The sequence below is a fragment of the Chamaea fasciata genome, unplaced genomic scaffold, assembly GCF_029207755.1.
Source record: "Chamaea fasciata isolate MVZ Bird 193981 ecotype frontalis unplaced genomic scaffold, bChaFas1.0.hap1 SCAF_45, whole genome shotgun sequence".
NCBI classification, from domain to species: domain Eukaryota; kingdom Metazoa; phylum Chordata; class Aves; order Passeriformes; family Sylviidae; genus Chamaea; species Chamaea fasciata.
The window spans coordinates 190,461-210,593 of NW_027094130.1; the positions used below are offsets into that span (position 1 = coordinate 190,461).

At 51.8% G+C, this 20,133-nt stretch overlaps 1 long non-coding RNA gene across 1 annotated transcript in view; it reads right to left on the bottom strand.

Moving 5' to 3' along the window:
* The window catches only part of LOC136303965 (uncharacterized), a 382,317-nt gene that overhangs the window by 122,892 nt on the left and 239,292 nt on the right, over positions 1-20,133 (bottom strand). The window lies entirely within an intron of this gene.

Sequence of the window (20,133 nt, forward strand, 5' to 3'; positions counted from 1 at the left end):
GGAAATGGATTTTCTTGCAGCCTACTCAGCTGGCCCTCTACACTCTACTGCCACAGGCCAAGCTCACAGCTTGCTGCACAATTCTTAAACGCCAAGAACATCAAATGTTCTTTCCTTACTCACCTTGGGATCAGCACCTCTGAATACCCGGCTCAGGTGTCCTGCAGTGGGCAAGGGAAAATCAAGCAGATGCTTTGAGAAAACTGGAGACAACCACAGCATTTTTAGAAGACCTTCCAAGAAGGCCTCCCAGTCTACATTTTCAAAGTTGTCCTGCTCGACCCAGCAATGGAGGAATTGGCAAACTCTGTTGCCACAGACTCTCCCACGGAGGGAACGCAACCCCTGCAGGTTCCCTTGCAAATGCTGCCCACACGGCCGTGGCTACACACAGCCCCTTTTGAGCTGAACGTGTTGACAGCACCTTTACCCAAGCGGCATCCCAATGGCCTTTCTGTTTCCAAATCAACCCAGTCACTAAGAAAGAGCAGGAAGACACAAAAACCAGGTTAGGTGACACCCAGGGAAAACCTCTACTTACCTGCCAGGTGAGTCAGGAAATAGCAGGAATAGGCAACTCCATAAACAGTGAAAACTGCAGCGGCGAGTTGCCCAATCATTGTGGCAACTGCTGTGCAAGTTTGCAGAATGCGCTCTAACGCTAGCTAAAAGGAGTCTCCTGTCAGTCAGCAGCTGCCCACTGACAAAAGCCTCAAGCACAGGACCAAGTTCCTGCACCGAGCAAGCCCAAGAGCTGCTCTGACACCCCTGAGGCCTTCCGGGCACCAAGGCAACCTTGCGATGTCACCATGACCACGTGGCAACCGTGCCCTGACATCACAAAGCAAAGCCCCGTGACGGTCTGTGAATTGATAGAGATGGATAGAGTGATGTTTGTGTAGGCCTAGGCTGCATTTTTACCTTTTCCCCCCCTCAGCTGCCTGTTTCAGCTCTTGTTTCTCCCCCTGTGCCCCCTGTGTCCCCTGTTGCTGTGCTGGGTCTGAGCTGGCGGCCGGGCCGGGCGGAGCAGCAGTTCCAGCCCCGGGTGTCCCTGGAGCGCTGGGAGCTGCCGGTGGCCCCAGGCACTGTCCCCTGAGCCAGTGCCATCTGCTGTCCTTGTCCAGGGGTGCTGCTCTGCAGGGGAGGAAGCAAGAACAGAGTGAAAGGCTTTGAAGATGGGGCGGCGGCAATCCCTCTGCTTAGATTTCTGTTTAAAGATATATGGACTGTAGCATAGAGAGGAATAATTTCATGGATATTTATATATGCAAGTTACTATTTGTATAGGAATATTTCTGTATGTATCTTGGTATATTTATAAATGTATGCTACATATATATGTGTCTGTATATATGCATACATCTTTGTAATAACATATGTATATATGGATGTAAGTATATGTATATGTAAGTATGCTGTTCTATGTGTGTTTTAATTTTATTTCCTATGAATACAGTTGTGTAGGTATTTCTATTCATGCAGTTGGAGTTATATGGCTCTTTAAATAGGTATATTGGTATTCTTAGAAGTAAATATATCCAGTTTTCTATTTACATCTGTGTATTGACTTCTGTATTTTGAGGTGGGTGTATCTGGGTGTATCTTTCTATTTAAACATGTATGGAGATGTATAGTTGTGTCATTGTATCGATTGAGATCTTTGTAGACGACTGTTTAGATAGAAATACTGATATTTTTCTATTCCTAGATGGGCTTTAGGCTTGCAGTAATATGTAATAAATTAAGTTGCTAAACACCTAATTGATCTTTGTGTCTAGTGACTTGTTGTAGATGTTGGCAATAAATTAAGTTTTCTTAACTGAAGTGGATATTTCTATATTTTTACATAGCATTGGTGTAAAAATTTAAAAAATCCCTTTTTCAACTTAAATTGAGATATATAGTTGTATAGTGTCAGCGCAGGTGTAGCAATTTGTAATAAATGACATTTTCCATGTGAAATCAATTCTGGTGTATTTGTCGATCAGCAGTGCAGCTGTAGGAATCAGCAAGAAATTACAATTGTCAACTGCGATGGGTGTTTTGTGATTTGTGCTTTCCAGAGCAATGAGCAGTTTTATATACTGGAGGATTTTGGCCATGGAAATCTCCATCCATGCCCAGCACATGCCCCACTTGCACTCAGGCTGGGCAAGGCAGGTGCAGATTTGGGATGGCAGCAGAGCCACCCCTTGGCTGAGAACTCGCTCCAAAGGCCGCTGAGAAAACTCCGGGATTCCACGGAGCATCCAGCTCCAACCAGAGCCACCCAGGGAGGACAAATCCACCCGCCATGCCACGGGCAGCTCTTCAGGAAGCGCTCCAAGTGTCCCTCTGAAGGTCATCCTGGAGCCCAGGAGCCAACAGGGATCCTGAGCCAGCTCCGCTGCCTTTGGCAGCACTTTGCAAACGAGCTGCAGCAAGGGGGAGGCCGCAGGGCTGTGAGTGCTGCAGGCTGGGGATGAAGGAAGGGCCATGGACACCTGTGCTGACATGCTCCAGAATCCACAAGGATTCTGGGGGAGAAATGGCAAGCAACAAGTTCCCACAGCCACGACAGTGATGGAAGCCCTTGGTGTGAAGTTCCCTGGAGGAACTCCCAGGGGAGTTGCTGCTGTAAGAACTAGTACCAGAAGGCACAAATGTAGTAACACTAGGAGATGGCCTCTAGGACCCACAGGCAATAGCTTAGGGAAAGATCAACTCTATATTTGATAGATTCTATTGATTATGGCATATCAAAATATAGAATATGCAGCATTATATTTGATAAATTGCATCTATGATACATATAAATATGTACCATTGAGTGCAGTTTCATAAATATTTTCATTTCATATAGATCTGATATATTCTTCCCACTTGGGGGAGTGAAGATGTACTGCTGTTGAGAACCTTCTGCCCACACAGCAGTCAGGCCACAGGGCTGTGCGTGCACACCCACCCACCGTCCTTGTTCTTCTCGGCATCTTGGGGCTGCTGTTGGCACAGAACTGGGATGAATTGAACTCGACACACCTGTCCATGTCCAGCCTGTCATCAACGCTGATGTGGCAGGGCACAACACAGAGCTCTCAAATCACTCACATTATCATACATGCTTCCATTCCTGCTGGGGAATGGGGAACTTAGAAACACCAAAGACACAGAAAAGAGGTGGAAAAAGTTGGGATCTTTAGTACACTGCTGGTACCCTCATGGAGGAACATTTGTTGGGTTTTTTAAGGTGATAACTTTCCAAAAACTAGCAAAGCGGCTCAGCATCGGTCACCCAGTTGTGAATGGTTTTCTTGGCTTGGCAAAACTGCAGTGTTAACTGCGGACTCCGTCCTTGGTTCAAACCACCTGCCCTGACCTGCAGACAAAAGTACCAGCACCAGCAGAAGCTACATCAGCCACTTTTCTCAAAAAGCTCTCTTCAATATGCCAGAGGAAAGGAAAACATGTCAGACAGTGTGGACTAATGACAAGACTCTGAGCAACAGTTAAAAAGCAAAGGGCCGCAGCATTCTGGGACACCCCTCGTGCTCCAAGGCAGCCAGGCCGCCCCGGCTGCCCGGGACCCTGCGCTCCACGGGCTCTGCAGAGCTGCACAGCGGGGAGGCAGCCTCGGGCACCTCAGGCCCTGGGCACCAGTGGCCTTCTTGGTCTGGCCGGCTGCCTCTGGGCAAATGCAGCCTGCTGGCCCTCTGCTCTTGGCCCTAGCCCGGCCTTGCAGGGCTAATCCTGCTCCTGCTCTGAAACGTGCTCAAGAGGGACTCATTTGTTTCCAGCTTTCCAGGGCATTGATTTGCACCACAAAATACTGAAGGACTAAGGCCTGAACAACAGGCCCTGAGCTAAATCTGCCCTCTGGATGACCCTTCCAACCAAACGTTCGATGGATCTGCTCCTTAACCAAGTGTTACTATCATTAGGATCTATGCATTCATTCATTGGTGAAACACGTCTTTACCTTTCAGCATGAAGAAACCAGACAAGGCCACATCTGGCCTTGCTTCCTCCTTGAGCCCTGGACAGGCTCAGGGAGAAAACCAAGAGGAGAAGGAAATCAGATCTCCTGCCCCAGAAGGTCTGTCAGATTGCTCGTTCACCACTGTCAAATCTGGGCTACTCTCACATTGCAGTCAGAAGCCTGGTGGCCAAGAAAGGGGGAGGCAGTGTAGGATTTCCTAGTTCCTCGCAGTGACTTTCCCGAGCTTTGCTGGGACAGCTTTCCCCACCTGATGAGTGGATCTGGATGAAGGATAAAGTAAAAAGGGTGTCTGCTGATGTATCTTTCTTAACCACTAGAGGCAACCTTTTGTACCAGTGATAAGGTGCATTGCTTACCTTCTTCTTTTCTGATTTGTCTTTGCACTCCTGCATGATAGTAAATGACACTGTTGCTTCAGCTGGTGTCTGTGTCTGTGTCTGTGACTCTCCCTGTTGCAGACAGGTAAAAAATGTTATTAAAGAAAGGTCTTATGGAATATGGATGAGGCCATGCTACTTTAGCTAAGCAGCTAGCAATAGCCTGCAAGCTCCCAGTTGAAAACTGTTTAGAGAAAGAGAAGTTTGTTCACACAACAGCCTATTCTTAGGGAGAAAAACAAGTGCATCTGCATAAATATTAGCTCTGTTCCATCAGAACCCACCAAGGAAAAATGGAAACAACCTGAAACTTAGCACATACACACAAATGACCTTCTGACCAATAAATGAGGCAGTAAGGAAACTACCCGCCAACGGGTGTGGTGCATGAGGTCCCTGAAAACTGGACAAAAGAAGCAATGTGAATAAAGAATTGGCTTTATCTGCATGAAGGATATGGAGTCTCGGCTGATTCATTACAACATCTCCCCACCACCAAAACAAACACACAGCCAGTTGAGCACAAGACCTGCCTCTCTGCCAGCCCATTTCTCGGAAAACACCCCTGATGGCCATCTCTGCAAGTGCAATCCCCACTTTCCAACTACCTTTTCTGCAGCCAGGCGAGAAAAGTAGTCGCTCCCAGCTCCGGACACCTCCAGACACCAACTGCTTTCAGCAGTCACAAGCCTGAAATATCAACTTCCTTACTGAACCAGCCCACTGGGAGCTCACACAGGGAGGCCTTTTGTCCAAGGATACCCACACCAGAGCTCGAGGCTGGAGCAGTTTGAAATGCAACACCTCCAGAGTTTAAACCTGCCTTTATCAAATGAGCACATACCAACCTGCTCCAAAGGGAAAGCCGGCAGGAAAGAGAAGCTCTTCTCCCGCAACAGCAAGCTCTGTGCTTCCTTTGGTTCCAGTGGAGAGTGGAGGCCATGGGCTACTCCTCACTTTGGGAAGGAACCTTGGGAAATGGCCTGACCTGGGAGACCAGCAGAGGGAAGTTCCCCAAAAGGTATGGAAAAGGATCTCTGCAGGGAAAAAGAAAAAAAAAAAAAAAAAAAAAAAAGGTTAATTGAAACTTTTCAAAAAGTTCTCAGACAGAAATTTCTGCCCCAACATGACAACCCCAAAGTCTCTGTGGTTTTTCAGGACACATCATTTTTTTCAGTCCCCCCAAGCACAATCAGCTCCCCAACAAGACTTCAAGACTAAAGGACAAACCTTCCCCCCTCACCTCTCCACACCAGCTCTAGGGAGTCTCTGTCCACTGCAAGATCTCCTTGGTCAGTCTGCATTGGCAAGAGCTGGCTGCAGGAGGCGTTTGCATTGGAAATCTCCCCAGATGGGGGGAAAAACAGAAGAAGCGATTCCTGAGGAAAGAAAATGGCAATGTCCTTTGGGAAGACACCGGCATGAGCGCCCTACAAGTGAAGGCCTTTCATCCCTGGCATCAAGCAACATCCATCCATGGGGCAGCACTAGCGTTTTGATGACAATGCTGACAAAATCACTGCCCCTTCCTGCTGCTGTTGCTGACAGCGAATCATGAGAAATGTTCCAACTCTGCAAAAAACAGGCAGAGATGGCGAGAAAAAAACAGTTAGTCTGCTGAAAAGGTGGCCAAAAGAATGCTTTCTAATGTCCCCTTTTCATCCTTTCCCCAGCCAAGACAAAGCAATGTCCTTTTCCTCCATCACTGACGGTGACCCAGGCACAGGATGCAGCGTGGGGACAGAGTCCACCACAGCTCCCAGAGCCCACCCTGCCCAGGGGCTTCCCGTGCCGAGCCGAACCGAGCCGAACCGAGCCAAACCGAGCCGAGCCGAGCCGAGCCGAGCCGAGCCGAACCGAGCCGAGCCGAACCGAGCCGAGCCGAACCGAGCCGAGACAAACCGAGCCGAGCCGAGCCGAGCCGAGCCGAGCCGAGCCGAGCCGAGCCGAGCCGCGGCCGTTGGTCTCCGGTCGTTGTGGCCACAGTCAGCGATGGACGCCATGCCGGAGCTGCCGCTGCCCGCCAGGCTCAGCGCCGGCACCTTCCCCGCCAAGCTGTGGCGCCTGGCAAACAGCCCCCGCGTCCGCTCCGTGCGCTGGGACAGCCAGGCGCGGGGGCTGCTCATCGACCGCTCCCTCTTGGAGCGGGAGCTGCTCGGCCCGGGCGGCTCCCAGGGGCCGGCCCCGCACACCTTCCGGGCCACGCAGTTTCGCAGCTTCCTGCACCAGCTGAACCGCTACGGCTTCCGCAAGGGGCCGGGCTGGGTTGGCGCAGCCGCGCCGGGCGATGCCGGCACCTGGCTCCACTACACGAACCCCTGGTTTCGCCGCGACCGCCCCGACCTCCTGCTCCGCATCAGGCGCCGGAGCGCGGCCAACAGGCAGCGGCCGGCGGCGGGGCGGGAGGGGCGCAGGCGCCCGCCCTGCGGCTTCAAGCCGCTGCCCAGGGAGCGGCCGCCGCTGCCGCCCGGGCGCCCGCCCCGCGGCTTCCACCTGCTGCACAGGGAGCGGGTGCTGCCGGACGGCCGGGAGCTGCGCTGTCCCCGGCCCGGCCGCTTCCAGCAGCCGCCCAGGGAACGGCCGCCGCTCGCCTGGCGCCCGCCCTGCGGCTTCCACCTGCTGCCCAGGGAGCGGCCGGGGCCGGCCCGGCGGGAGGGGCCGAGCCGCTTCCAGGAGCTCTATGGGCAGCGGCCACTGCCCGCCCCGCGGGAGGTGCTGCGGATCCCGCCCTGCCACTTCCTCGGCTTCCACAGGGAGCGGCTGTGGCTGCACGGACTGGAGGGGGCCCCCAGCCGCTTCCTGGAGCTCTACGGGGGGCAGCTGCCCCCGATCGACCGGGAGGTGCTCAGGATCCAGCCCTGCAGCTTCCAGCAGCTCCCCAGGGAGCAGCAGCCCCCAGCCTCCAACCCGCCAGGTAAGAAAAGAACTTTTGGCTGTTAGTGACTCTTTGGTATTTGGTTGTTTTGTTTTCATTGTTTTCTCCTCTGTGCAGATCTTCAGGGCCGTGCTGAGGATCCCGTCTAAACAGGGATGACGTCACAAAGCCTTTTCCACCTGCCGCCATCACCTGGCCGTGGTCTCCCTGTTCCTCAGCACCGTCATGTTTGCTCACCTGAAGCCCCCCTCCATCTCCTCCCCATCCCTGGATCTGGCCCTGTCAGTTCTGTTCTCGCTGGTGCCTCCAGCCGTGAACCCCCTCATCTACAGCCTGAGGAAGCAGGAGCTCGAGGCTGCAGTGTGGAAGACTGATGGCTGGATGGTTTCACAAACATTAAACTGCTGGCCAGTTTCTCAAAATCACTTGTCATAAAAGTCATTTTTGATACCTCTTGTTGCTTTACTTTGGAGGTTCTTTTCCTTTGTTTTACTTTTATAATATTGTCCACAAAGCAGTGTCACTGTTTGTGCCATTTCTCATTTTGTTTCTCTCCACCTTCCCTGTGGCCACAGACTGTGTCAATGAGGGGCTGCACTCCTGGTGGCTTTAAAGGAACCCAAGGATCTGGCAGGCAAGTTTTCTGCAGAGATCCCCCTTTGGTCTCTTCTCTGGATGAGAGCTGGGGGCAGATCAGTGCTGGCACAGCAGCTGTGCTCAGGAGCAGCAGCCCTTGGTGTTGGCAGCGCTGCTCCCGTGGCCCTGCCCCGCTGCCCTCCTGGCCCTGGTGTTGCTGTAGGGCCGGAGTGCTCTCGGCGCCGGGCACAGGGCTGGGGCTGGCAGTGCCGGGGCTGCAGCAGGGACAGGCCATGGGCTCCGCTGGGGCAGCGCTGACGCCTCAGGGCAGGGCCTCGCTGCTCCAGGCTCCTTGCCCAGGCTCTCTCCAGAACACGCCCAGGCCCAATGCTGTGCACGGAAAAGCCCCGTGAGCAGCCCCAGGGTGGCCGTGGGCAGGCTGGGGGCAAACAGCACGGCTGGGGCTCTGCAGGGTCCCTGGGGGAGACGGGAAGGAGCAGCAGAGCAGGGGCTGATCCATCCCCACTGTGCTGGACACCCCCGGGCAGCGTCCCAGAGCGTCCTCATGCACCTGCCAACAGCATCCCCCCTCTGCAGCCCTGGCCTCTCTCCCAGCTCACACGGGGGCCGCATCCTTGCAGGCACAGACACGGCAGCTCTGGCTCAGGAGCCCCTGTTTGCAGTGCCCAGAGCAGGCCTGAGCACCCCCATGGTGTTGGTGTGGGGAGATGAACCTGAGGGAGCACAAATGCCATCAGCCCCTGGGGCCAGGAAGGGCTGGGCGACAGGAGAGAAAACCACTCAGTTCTGTCGTGGCCTCTGAAGTCAGCCAGAAAGTTTGTTCCCATCAGCTGGGAGTTTCCTGTGCCACTGCAGATGTTGTTGCTCAGAGCCAAGCGCTGCCTGGCAGCCATCCCCAAATTGCCCTGAGCATTTCCTTTGCTTCACCCTGGCTTTCTTTTCCTGGTACAAATTTCTCCCTATTGCCCATCCCTGCTCTCTCCCCAGCAAACAGCCCATCCCTGGTTGCCCTTTCCTCTCTGGGCCCACTCCCCATTTCACTTCCTGAGTTGGCATCATGGGAACATCCCTTGGGGTGCAGGATCATGCTCCAAGTGCTTCAGGAATTGTCTGCAGGCTCCTGCAGTGCCTTGTGCTGCTCCCTTGCCAGAGGCACCACAGGCCAGGGGGGCACGTGTGGGCTGGTGTGTCTGGCTGTGGGGCTCCCTGTTCTGGGCCATGAGGAGGAGCTGCAGAGGCTCTGCAGGACTGACAGGATGGGCTCTGGGGCTGTGAGGAGAAGCTGAGGGACCTGGGCTGCTGCACCTGGAGAGGAGGCCCAGGCCTCATCCTGCAACTGCTGCAAGGCTGGTTTCAGAGAATCACGGAATCAGCAAGGTTGGAAAAGACCTTGGACATCATCAAGTCCAACCTGTGCCCTGACACCACCTTGTCTCCCCTGAGCCTCGTCTTCTCCAGGATGAACAGCCCCAGACCCCTCAGCTGCTCCTCACAGGACTTGTGCTCCAGACCCCTCAGCACCCTTGTTGCCCTTCTCTGGACACGCTCCAGCCCCTCCATGTCCTTCCTAAACTGGGGGGTCCAGAACTGGGCGCAGCACTCGAGGTGCTGCCCAACCAGTGCCGAGCACAGGGGAAGAATCACTGCCCTGCTCCTGCTGGCCACACCATTCCTGATCCGTAGGAGTGCCAGGGGCTGGGTGAGGGAAATGGTGGGGAGGGGGTGGGACAAAGTCGGATTGATTGTGAGCCATGAAGGGTCTTGATTTTTCATATCTATTCAGACTGCATTAGAATGTGTTGGGGGTCAATATCATTTGGCCATTGCTGATATCAGTCTACAAACAGGATCATGAAACAGGTCAAAACAGTTCTCTCTGCCTTGTTTTCTATACATTATATTCACTTTGAATACACTTCTGAAATCTCTATAATTGACCACAGAAGAATTGAAAGCTTAAAATATTTCCAGGGGCTTTTCTTGTTTGAGCGTTTTGAACAAATATTGATGAGCCTTTCTCACTGAATTCCTGAACTGAAGAGCTCAAGAAAGAAGAGGCCCCTGCAGTAGTAAAATTCATCATCAGCCTGCAAGGGGCTGAAGATCCATCCTCATCAGAGCAGGAATGAACAGAAATGGGCACAGCTTTCTGGCTGCCCCAGCTTGGGGACGGGCCCTGGGCCTGGAGCAGGAGCAGCTCTGCAGGGCCCCAAGGCTGGCGCTGTTGTGCTGGCCTGGGCAGATGGGATGGCAGCAGGGGCTGCAGAGCTCTCAGGACCTCAGGGACAGGGGAGCAGGGCACACAGGAAGCCTCTTCTGCCTTGGCCCAGCACCTTCCCCATGGCTGGGGCTGAGTCCTCTCTGAGCTGCAGCTGCTGCTGTGCCCTTGCGAGGGGCTGAGGCCGTGGGGCCCCTGCCCAGAGCCGCCTGCCCTGAGCAGAGCTGTGGGGCCAGAGGTGGCTGGGCTGTGCTGGGGAGAGACCCCTGGTGCTGCAGAGAGCTCAGGGCAGCTGGCAGAGCTTGCAGGGAGCTGGGCTGGGCTGAGAGAGCCTGACCCAGAAACCATCAGTGTCCATCTCAGCCTGTGTGAGCGTGCAGGGGCAGGACTCAGGCCAGCCCTTGTGGGGCAGGGCCAGCGCCTGTGGAAGGCATTGAAAACAGGCAAGTGCCCCACAGAGGAGGCTGCTCTGTGCCCTTGGTGGCACGGACAGAGCAGGGAGGGGGCCAGGACATTTGTCACCCATGCCAGCCTCTGTCCCCAGGCATTGCCAGCCCCGGCTGCTCAGCCCAGGTTTGCGGGGCAGTTTGGCTCTGGCCCAGCTCCATCCTCCCGTGGGGCTCAGGGCCTGTTCCTGGCCATGGCCAGCCCTGCCCGGCCTCTCTGCTGGCCCAGAGCCCGGCAGAGCCTGGGGCAGGGCTGTCTGTGCGGGCCCACAGGGGCCACGGGCTGTGCAGGAGCTGGCAGAGGCTGCCCAGCAGGGAGGCCATGGGGCACAGAGCCCCAAGGCTGCTGTGGGCACCACGGCACAGGGGCCGTTCCCCCCCGCAGTGCTCCTGTCCCGCGCGGGGGCTGTGGCACCGTGGCTGGCCCAGGGCGGCACAAAGGGGCCACGCGGCCGCTGCCGGGGCTGACAGCAAGGCCAGGCACACGCGAGGAATTGCTGGGCATCGCCTGCGCTGGGCAGGGCTGACTGTGCCAAAGGCACAGCTCAGCTGCCCTCGGTGGCTGCAGGAAAAGTCCAGAGCCCAAAGAGCCTCCATGGCTGTGCTGGAGACCAGGGCTTGGGGAGGGAAAGGCAGGGCTGCTGCGGGATGGGCAGGGGATTGAATTCCAGCACTCATCCTGTTCTCTGATGATCCTGGCACCATGCTGGTCCCTGTTGCAGCCTGGAGCAGAGCAGATGTTTATGGGACAGGAGCCCTCTGGGGCTCTCCGGGACATGTACCTTGCAAGGTGCGCTGCTCCCCCTACAGCTGTTCTCTGAGAGATGCCAATCCCAGCTCGGCACCTCAGGGCACAAGTGGCACCGCCTGTTCATGCACACACAGCTGATGTCTGCCTGGAAAGGGGCACAGGTTTTCGTACTTGTGCATTTCATAATATACAAGCATATTTTTATTATCTGGGTCGTTTGAGTAGTTGAGGAAATGGCAAAGTTTTCCCACCAGAAATTTCCTGGATCTACTATATTCTTCTACTGATGGCATAACAAGAAATACTGCTCTTCTCTAGTTGTGTCCAAAAGATTCCGTTTATTATTTTCTTCACCTATTCCTTCTGGTGTTTCTAGCTCTCCTGTTTCAATTGCCATGACTAAGGACATTTCTTTACTAGACCAGCTGGATCTATGTCCTTCCCGAGTCTCCCTGATTTCCTCCTCCAGACACTCTCTGGTCATTCAAGTGCCTCTCAACTGACTGGTTTCATGCTTTGATCTTCAGGGAGTTGCCCAATCTCTCTGAAGTTCACAGAAGTATCGTATCAGTCAACATCTTAAGTGTGTTTGTATCTATCACAGAATTTCCTTTTCGTATGTCTTTGTCGAAAACTCTTCCTGCATGGAAAGCCCTTGGGGATGGTGGACATGTCAGATGCTGCTGGGACATCACAGAGAGCTGAGGGAAGAGCTGGGATGCTTATTAAACTGTATGGTGTTCAACTTCTGTTTGTTGGCAAGAAACCTTTCTGTGCCTCCGAGTCTCACCAGTCCCGGAGCCCCAAAGGACACAAACCTGGTGAGTTGTGGTTCCCACTCCGGTGGCACTTGCACCTTGGCTCTGCACAGGAGAGCTCTTCATCCACTTGTTCTCTTTTCCTTCCTCTAGGCATGGAGGGAGCTCCTGTCTTCAGCGTGTGCAAAAAACAAATCTGGCCAGAATCGGGGCAGGGAGGCTTTGGGGAGACCTTGGGATCTGTGCTGGGCACAGGAGGTCTTTTCCATTGGTCTGAGAGTGTCTGCTGTGGAAAGTGGATGTTAATACCCAGCAGAGAAATGACTTTTGCATTTTACGCAGCTGTGCCTTCCCCTGGGTTTGTGTGCTGACAAGAAATGAACATCCCTCTGTGTCTCAGGCAGCTCCTCCAAGGAAAGCAGGTGGGAATTGGAGCCAAGGAGCTGAAAGCTGCAGGTGCAGCCTGGGGTGGAAGGAGCTCAGATTTGCACAAGGCTGCTCTGAGTCCCAGGGCTTGGATGGGGGAAATGGTGGGGTGGGGGTAGGGACAGAGTCTGATTGATTGTCAGTCAGGAAGGGCCTTGATTTTCATAGCTATTCAAAGTGAATTAGAAGGTACTTGTGATTTATTAAAAAAATATGAATATCGAGCTAATACTGATATCCAACTGAGGGGGACAAAAACTTTCTAACAGTTTAAAGTTAGAAAGTGTATGTCTGTTGCAGCACCGGGCGGCATGCGGGGTGGCTCCCAAATACACACCGCAATTTACAGACAATCACAGAGTCCTTTTATTTACAAAGATGTTGAATACCCAAAACACAAATGCGTACTCAGAGCCCCCCCCCCCCCCATCCCATTCTCCGCTTAGTATGGTAACTAGCCAAAAAACAATTAAGCATGCTAGTTTGGCCTTGGAAATGGGTCGGTGCTCCTTTTCAAGGGGAGGGGGGCTTAAAATAAGAAAGTAAGATGAGTCGTCCTTGCTCTGAACTTTCTACCTTTTCAATGCAAATGTGACAAATGAGCTCTGGTAGGACTCCCATTTCTCCAGGTGCATGACTTTCAATGGGTTTCTGAATAGGGAGTTTCTGTAATCGTCTTGTGCTCCTAAATCTATTTATCAGGTTCTCTGTTCTTCATTACAAACCCAGCTAAGCAAAACATAAAGTTGACAAGCAATCAGTTATTGAGGCCTGGGAAAGTTAATTCAAATCTGGTTTCCCTTAACTAACCACAAACTTTTAATTTTTAGCAAACTTTAATTAATTCCTACAAAGCTTATCTCTAACTAAAATCTTAACCTCTCTAAAATCCTTAATTCTTTAAAGTCTATGTCTCACTTGGATTCAATGCCAATTGGAGATTGCACATATCAGTGTATTAATAGGGAATAAAACCTCTAAACAGGACCATAAAAATCTTTTCTCAGTGTCCTTTAAAATATTATACATTCACTTGGAGGACAGTTCTAAAATCTGGCCAATTAACCAGAAAAATTTGAAAACTTAAATCAAATTATTCCCCGAGGCTTGGCCTGTTAACGTGTTCTGAATGTTGATGGAGCCTTGGGCCACTGAATTCCTGAACTGAAGAGCTGAAGGCTGAACAAGCCTCTGGAGAAGTCCAACCCAGCAGCAGCCTCCAAGTGTCTGAGGGAGGGTGTCACAGCTCCCACTGAGGCCACCCCTGCCCAGAGACCGTGGGGGAATGGGCAGACAAGGAGAGCGTCCCTGGGGCTGGGCAAGCAGAACTCAGAGGCACCAGCGGGTCCAGGTGGGAAACGGAGTGTGGGATGTGGCTGTGAAAGCCCTGCCTGGGCTGTGCCAAGCAGGACAGAGAAGCCCTGAGCCCCAACCCCCAAACAACTCTCTCCGTGAGACATTGCAAAGGAATTACAATTGTTTGTGTACTCTGAGTTGGAAACAATGGAGAAGTACCGACAAGAGATTCTCAGAAGCTTAAAACAACAAATCAGCCTTTACTGGCAACTTTAGAAAATCAGAGAAACTTGAGCAAAAGCTTTACTATGACATTCAGTCAACAAAAAAACACTGCTCAAAGCGTTAACTTGGCCCATTCAACTTCACAAACTGGAAGCCTGCTCAATTTTAAGTTAAGCAAAATTTGCAAGAAGAGGGAATTAGAAGAGGAAGACACAGAAAGAGAGAAAGACAAATAAAATATAGAGAGATAGAGAGAAGAACACACCCTGCTACCAGCTCCTGGATTCCAGCAGTGTTCAGACAGAAATTCCAAGAGGAGCTAGGGTCAACGTGTGTGCTTGCCTTGTGGTCAGCCTAAAATACCCCTTGGTCTTCCTGGGCCCCTCCCCCAGATGGGACTTTGGGTCATCTGGTCACTCAGGAGCTGGGCTGGGGGCTGCAGAGGTGGGTGTGGAGCATTGCCTTTGGTGTGCCAGGGATTGGCAGACACTGCTGGGCTGGGATAGAGGCTCTGGGGGATTTGGGTTACAGGGTCAATGCTTTGAGAAGTGCTGGGGTTCAGGGCAGGGTAAGGCTGGCTCTGCCCCTTCCTCCCCCTCACACGAAATGTTTCCAGCCAACAATCTCCTCCAGTCTCTCACAAGAGGCAATGTTGGAGGTGGAATCCCAATTCTGGCCGTGGGCACCTGGACAAGAAGGACAGTTCTTTTCCGTAGGAAGGAAAGTACAGAGCCCCAGGGTTTGGAAGGCAGGTGAGAGACTCACCAGGCCAAGGTCACCCAGACTTGTCATTAATGGCAGATTTTGTCTGGGAGCAGGCTTTGGATAGAGGGAATTTTTGGAGGTGGAATCCCAATCTCAGCCATGGGCACTTGGAGAAGCAGGACAGGGTTTTTTTTCCCATTGGAAGGAAAGCACAAAGCCTTCCCTAGAGTTTTGGGGACAGATGGGAAGTGACCTTTGTGAAACCACTGCCAGCCAGACTTGTCCTGACAATATTCCCATGGGAACTATCCCTGGATATAAGGAAGTTTAGCTGTGAAATCTGAATTCTGGCCGTGGCTGGTGCATTTGCCAGCATTGCCATGGGTTAGCACAGGAGGGGGAGATTTCCCCTTCGAGAGAAGCTCGTATTTCAGTTTTTGCATTCAGGCAGCTCCAGATCCCTCAGCTTTGGTTGCACAGCAGCTGGAAATGCAAGCGCAGGAGCTCTCTTTGGGCCCAGCCACAGCAGGTGACAGCAAGGACAGGGCCCTGGCAGTGTGACATGTGCAGAGAGCGCCTTCAGCAAACGCTGGGGGCTGGAACTCTGTGCAGAAAAGGCCCCGGGGGTCTCTGCACCCAGGCTAAAGGAACAAAGTTCCATTTCTGGCCTGGCTGGGGAGCACCACAATGGTGCCTTTTCAGGGCAAGCTTCCATTGCCGGCTGTTCTCTGAGCCCCAGAGGGGATTCCGGGGGGCCAAGGGGCTGAGAGAGGGACTGTGCAGGAGCCGGGAACAGTGAGAGAGCCCAGGCTCTGGATTTGTGTTTATTTTAGAACTTCCTGTGCGTCTAAAACATTCCTTGCATGGTTCTGCCTTGGGAAAGGGGAACTTCCTTGGTGGCACCTTGGGCTTGGCACACACCTGAGGATGTTATAAATGATCAGAGCCAATTTCCAAAATCAAAGATTTATTTAACAAATTTGAAAAGCAATTTCGGGAAACGCCACGATAAATCAGGACAACATCGATCGAATGTTGGGTGGACAACCCGGGAGCAGCAAAGGGTGCTTCTCCGGAGTACTGCCCACAAATTCGGGGTCTCAGGGGAGGTGTTTTATACCATTTTTCTACCCTGAGGCGAAAACAAGACGGTAACAAAGAACCCGAAGAACATGACGTCATGTACATAACATAATCATTGAAATGTCTGGTGTCCGCAAGGGATATCTGAAAGAGTTTCCTGAGAAATTGAGAAGACGTCTGAATGAAAAGTCTCCGAATCTTCTGTCAGAAGGTTTCTGCCCAGATTGGTATCGGATCTCCTGATGAGCTGTGAAGATGTGGCCAGCCCATGCTTAATGGGCCGTTTCCCGGTTACCTCTCTGGCAGATGTCGAGGTAACACCTTTGGACTGTGAAAAGACTGTGGTATGCGAAGAGATGCCCTGGAACTCTTTCCAGGAATTCAGGGGTTTTTTACATTCCACTGCAAAGTTTTAATACACACAGTTTTAATCCACGAATTTAATACTATGTATCCATTACAAGGAGATTGTCTGTTTTCCATGGGGAAGCTCAGGGGTTTTAGATTGCTAAACTAAAAGAAAGGAAACCCCTCGTTGCCTGAGTGCACCCAGTTCTCCGAGCAAAGCAGGTCCCACGTGAGCGAGGAGAGGCAGGCTGGAGTTGGGGAATGTGGAGCAAGGTTGTCCACTGGGTCAGAGCTCAAGGCACAGCTTCTCTGAGCAGGCCAGACCTGCCTGCTTAGGAGAGTCCCTGGGTCAATATGAGTCACTGAATGCTGCAATCACCTCTGCTCTCAAGAGAAAAATACACCCTTGAAAATAGGAATGTGCGTTTATTAGAAGCCCTTTGAAATATTTCTCCGTAATTCTAGGAAAAAAGATCTCCCAATGAATTGCAACAGACCACGGGGAAATCAAGGGAGAGCTGAGAGATGAATTTCAAAGGAGGTAAGGATTTGAGAAAAGTTCATGTTTTAGCTAAAGATAAGCTTTGCCAGGATTAGTTGAAGTAGGTAGATAGATAAGCTGTGCTGGAAAGAATTAGAAGTTAATGGTTAGATGAAAGGATTCCGATCAAGGATAACGATCCTGGATCTAAATAACTAATTGCTTGTCATTTTTGTGTTTGTTTAGCTGTGTTTATAATGAGAAACAGAAGAAACTGATAAATAGATTTAGGAACACAGACAATTGTAAATCCTCGAGCATCCTAAAACCCATTCAACAGTCACGGAGAAAGGAAACAGGAGTTTGACCAGTTATCATTTATCTTGATATCCATTGTAAAGGTTGAAAGTTTACAATGAGGAAGACTCCACTTACTTCCTTTTTTACGCCCCCTCCCCATATAAAGGACCACTGACCCAATTCAAAGAACAAACTACACACGCTTAATAGCTTTTTAGCTAATTATAATATGAAGCAGAGAATGGGAGGTTTTAGTGCTATAAATATGTATTAGTATTTTGGATATTCAACACTTTTGAAAAGAAAGAGATTTTGTAACTTGGCAGTGCATTTTAGGGAGTGATCGCACAGAACTGCCTGGCGTTGCATTAAACATATACTTTCTAACTCTAAACTGTTAGAGAGTCTTCTGTCTGTCACAGTTGGGTATCGATAGTAGATCAATATCCATATTTTAATAAGTCAGCAGTGGCACAGGAAACTCCCAGCTGATGGGAACAAACTTTCTGGCTGACTTCAGAGGCCTCAACAAAGTTGAGTGGTTTTCTCTCCTGTCCCCAGCCCTTCCTGGCCCCAGGGGCTGATGGCATTTGTGCTCCCTCAGGTTCATCTCCCCACACCAACACCATGGGGGTGCTCAGGCCTGCTCTGGGCACTGCAAACAGGGGCTCCTGAGCCAGAGCTGCCGTGTCTGTGCCTGCAAGGATGCGGCCCCCGTGTGAGCTGGGAGAGAGGCCAGGGCTGCAGAGGGGGGATGCTGTTGGCAGGTGCATGAGGACGCTCTGGGACGCTGCCCGGGGGTGTCCAGCACAGTGGGGATGGATCAGCCCCTGCTCTGCTGCTCCTTCCCGTCTCCCCCAGGGACCCTGCAGAGCCCCAGCCGGGCTGTTTGCCCCCAGCCTGCCCACGGCCACCCTGGGGCTGCTCACGGGGCTTTTCCGTGCACAGCATTGGGCCTGGGCGTGTTCTGGAGAGAGCCTGGGCAAGGAGCCTGGAGCAGCGAGGCCCTGCCCTGAGGCGTCAGCGCTGCCCCAGCGGAGCCCATGGCCTGTCCCTGCTGCAGCCCCGGCACTGCCAGCCCCAGCCCTGTGCCCGGCGCCGAGAGCACTCCGGCCCTACAGCAACACCAGGGCCAGGAGGGCAGCGGGGCAGGGCCACGGGAGCAGCGCTGCCAACACCAAGGGCTGCTGCTCCTGGGCACAGCTGCTGTGCCAGCACTGATCTGCACCCAGCTCTCATCCAGAGAAGAGAACCAAAGGGGGATCTCTGCAGAAAACTTGCCTGCCAGATCCTTGGGTTCCTTTAAAGCCACCAGGAGTGCAGCCCCTCATTGACACAGTCTGTGGCCACAGGGAAGGTGGAGACAAACAAAATGAGAAATGGCACAAACAGTGACACTGCTTTGTGGACAATATTACAAAAGTAAAACAAAGGAAAAGAACCTCCAAAGTAAAGCAACAAGAGGTATCAAAAATGACTTTTATGACAAGTGATTTTGAGAAACTGGCCAGCAGTTTAATGTTTGTGAAACCATCCAGCCATCAGTCTTCCACACTGTAGCCTCGAGCTCCTGCTTCTTCAGGCTGCAGATGAGGGGGTTCATGGCTGGAGGCACCAGCGAGAACAGAACTGACAGGGCCAGATCCGGGGATGGGGAGGAGATGGAGGGGGCTTCAGATAGGCAAACATGGCAGTGCTGAGGAATAGGGAGACCACGGCCAGGTGAGGGAGGCAGGTGGAGAAGTCTTTGTGCCGTCCCTGCTCAGAGGGGATCCTCAGCACAGCCCTGATGATCTGCACATAGGAGAAAACAATGAACACTGTTATAGAGAAAATTTTGCACGGAATAGTCTGACACCGTTGCTTGTCCCAATCAAGGATTTTATTAATTACAGCAAGCGTAACAATAAGGTAATGCAGCCCTGGGCGACAGGGGGACCATTGTCCCGCCACTGCCGCGCCAGTCAGGGTTTTAGTTCTTCCTCTTATACAGTCCGGTTTCCGGCGTGCGTGACTTCCTTGAATAGTACTCTGCGCATGTGCGTCTCTGTTGCTGGGGTCTGCTCTTCCCCTGCCGCGTTTCAAGACTCAGAATCGTTGACTTCCTGGAAAATACTGCTTACAACCGCAAATTATGCGAGACTACCTTTATCACTTAACTTGTCACCCACATCCTGGATTTAATGAACAAACATATCAGTAACAATATCCCCCCTTTGTCTTTAGGTTAATTTATGTTGTGCATTAAATCGCTTAAGCTCTTGTCTGCTCCATTCCAATCCATCTCCCGTTTCTCCCTTTCTATTTTCTAAGTCCTCATATTTTGCTTGTACCAGCAGCAAGTGGGCAGCTTCCAGTCGCGCTTTTACTATTGTAATAAGTTTGTTAAAAATACAGGGACCAAAAGTTAATACAAGAACTAGTAAAAATATTGGTCCAGCTATGGTGGACAGTAAGGTAGTCAACCATGGGGAATGATTGAACCAACTCTCATACCAACTCTGATGGGATTCTCTTTCTCTTTCCCTTTTTTCTAGTTGTTTTCTTAGTTCTCCTAGGGTGTCAAAGACTATTCCCGTTTGATCTATATAGGTGCAACACTCTTCTTTTAAGGCTACACAAAGTCCTCCCTGTTGCCAAAATAATAAATCCAGGCCCCGTCTGTTTTGTAAAACTACTTCTGATAATGAGCGTACTGACTCAGTTATGCAAGGGTGCTTTCTGCTGACTGGATATGGTTAGTGGGGAGCCTGTAGCCTCAGGGTAATTTGTAACCGGTGTTAGCTCTTCATCCTCCTCTAAAACTCTATTCGGTCCCATACCATAGGTATCAGCTGGGGCGGGTTCTTTCTTTATCACTATTAGGTTCCCTCTATCACGCCCAGGTTCCCAATGTCTAATTCCCCAATATTTTCCTAATACCCAGTCAGGGCTCTCTGGATTTGTAACATTTATATACACATATTCACAAGTTCCTAAGTAAGAAATTTCTCCAGATGGTCCTAACCAATGCTTTGCACACCCTGTGGGACCAAATCCTGCTCTAATAAATTGATCTGCACCTCCCCCTGGAGTCCAATCGGAAGCAATAGTCTCACAGCCCCAATACCCACAGTAATACTCCCCTGGGTAATTATAGTAGCTCTTTCCAGGATTTGAGGCCGGACACATATAAAACACAGTTAAATTCAAAACTCTCCCGCACTATTCTATGTTTGTCATGTTGCATAACCCAGCCTTAAAGGCTGGGGTCTGACTGGTCACAAGGGAG